This window comes from Portunus trituberculatus, chromosome 45 (genome assembly GCF_017591435.1).
Source record: "Portunus trituberculatus isolate SZX2019 chromosome 45, ASM1759143v1, whole genome shotgun sequence".
Classification (NCBI taxonomy): domain Eukaryota; kingdom Metazoa; phylum Arthropoda; class Malacostraca; order Decapoda; family Portunidae; genus Portunus; species Portunus trituberculatus.
In genome coordinates, this window is record NC_059299.1 from 837,501 (window position 1) to 840,000 (window position 2,500).

General features: G+C 38.6%; 1 protein-coding gene across 1 annotated transcript in view; it reads right to left on the reverse strand.

Moving 5' to 3' along the window:
* Window positions 1-2,500, reverse strand: part of LOC123519543 (GTPase-activating Rap/Ran-GAP domain-like protein 3) — a 479,488-nt gene that overhangs the window by 427,526 nt on the left and 49,462 nt on the right. The gene's annotated exons all lie outside the window — the stretch shown is intronic.

Sequence of the window (2,500 nt, forward strand, 5' to 3'; positions counted from 1 at the left end):
AACCTAAGCCGCTGCATCCTGATCTCTTTGCATGTACGTCCCTTTACTTCTCTCTCTCTCTCTCTCTCTCTCTCTCTCTCTCTCTCTCTCTCTCTCTCTCTCTCTCTGTCTCTCAACAGGTGGCTAGACGGTGACGGATGGTGGACTGCCTTAGCAACAGGTGTGTGTGTGTGTGTGTGTGTGTGTGTGTGTGTGTGTGTGTGTGTGTGTGTGTGTGTGTGTGTGTGTGTGTGTGTGTGTGTGTGTGTCGCCACGTTTGGTTGAAAAGTTAATGCTAAATTTTTCAATCAACGAACGAAATGGAAAAAAAAATGTAAAAATAAAAAAAACATTTCGCTATTCGCCAAAATTAATTAAAAAATGCAGATGAGAGAGAGAGAGAGAGAGAGAGAGAGAGAGAGAGAGAGACGATCTTTATGGTTATTCATTTAAAACTCTCTCTCTCTCTCTCTCTCTCTCTCTCTCTCTATAAACATAGTGAATGAAATTTTTAGCAGCTTTATACAATTTGCACCAGTAATGTTATAACAAACTTTTACTGCAAAACTCTTTGGCGAGCAAGTGAGTAAAATATTCATAGACTAAAGCTACAGAACTATTCCCAGGCAACACATCACCCTTATGGAAACGACGCCAAAATAATAATAATAATAATAATAATAATAATAATAATAATAATAATAATAATAATAATAATAATAAAATGGATTAAAAAAAATAAGTTGAAAAAAAGAAAAAGTTTAAAAAAAGGTTGTTTTGAAAAGTCACGGTGTTTATAAAATGATGTATTTTTCTTATTTTCTTTAAGTCTGTTTTGGTTATCTCTCTCTCTCTCTCTCTCTCTCTCTCTCTCTCTCTCTCTCTCTCTCTCATATGGAAACGATGCCAAAATAAAAGAGATTTAAAGACTAATAAAACGAAGATTGGTATCAAAAAGTCACGGGTTTATAAAAATACAATTCTCTGCTTTCTTTAAATCTCTCTCTCTCTCTCTCTCTCTCTCTCTCTCTCTCTCTCTCTCTCTCTCTCTCACACACACACATACATGGCATTTAATCCCCTTTACGTGCCACAAACAGAGCCTGGAGTGTTCCGTCTACAAACACCTTCTTCTTAGCGCCATCAAAGCAAGCACTCCCATTGGTTCCCTCCCCTCTGACGTCACTCTTCCCTGTGCTACCCCGCCTGTGATTGGCTGTCCCTCCCTCCGTTCAAACTGGCATGGTTGGGATTTGCCTGATTCAAAATAGTCGTGGGAATGAGTGGTTGTGTTTGCTGTTTGTTTTAGCTTGTTTTTTTTTTTTTTTTTTTATCTATTGTTTATTTTTATTTATTTATTTTCATATTTTTGTTTCTTTTCTATTTTGTTATTTTTATGTTTAAGAGTGTTTAGTGTGATTGTTCTCTGTCTCTTTCTCTGTCTTTCTCTTTCCTTTCTCTCTCTCTCTCTCTCTCTCTCTCTCTCTCTCTCTCTCTCTCTCTCTCTCTCTCTCTCTCTCTCTTTTAATCTACTCTAATTTTGAAGGATTATGTGGAAATGAGGTGATGATCTTCCCTTATCTTCCTCCCTCCCTTCCCTTCCTCCTCCTCCTCCTCCTTCTCGTCCTCCTCCTCCTCCTCCTCCTCCTCCTCCTCCTCCTCCTTCTCCTCCTTTTCAACTAAGAATCAAGAGAGGAAATCTGAAAAAGTTAACGAGACAAAGAAAAACACTCGATGCTACTCAAAGATTTCAAAATATTTATAATGCCTCGACTTTGTGACATAAACTTTGACTTCCTGTGTGTGTGTGTGTGTGTGTGTGTGTGTGTGTGTGTGTGTGTGTGTGTGTGTGTGTGTGTGTGTGTGTAGGTGTGTGTGTGAGTGTTTTTTGGGGTGTATTCTTGGTGTTATTGGGTGTTTTTTCAGTGTGTCTGAGTCATTGTGGGTGTTGAGGGCAGTGTTTGGATGTGATGTGAGTCTAAAAGTGGTTTACTGGAGAAACTGAACGTAAGCAGGTCACAAAGTACTGGGAGGCATTTTTACCTTGAGTTTTGGGTATGATTAGACGATTTTATTGACATTAGGAAGGGTCTATGGAGGCCAGAAGATTAACCCCTTCAGCACCATGACGCGTTTTCATATTCACTCTGCTTACTATTTGGTGATTTCATACAGCTTCAGAAACTTATATGGGAGATCAAAATAGTTAAGACTTTGGCCAATAATATTCTGACCTTCATAGACCCTTCCTAATGTCAATAAAATGGTCAAATTGTACACAAAACTCAGAGTAAAGATGTATCCCAGTACTGAAGGGGTTAATGGCCACTATCTTCACTATTCTAATCCCCATATAAGTTTCTGAAGCTTTATAAAATCACCAAATAATAAGTAGAATGAACATGAGAGGTTAAATCTGAAGAAACCCAACACGTGACAGCAACACAAGGCTTTCTTCACGCATCAACCGCCTCGGGACACGACATAAGCTTGCTTCTCTAGATATCAATGCACTTTTATT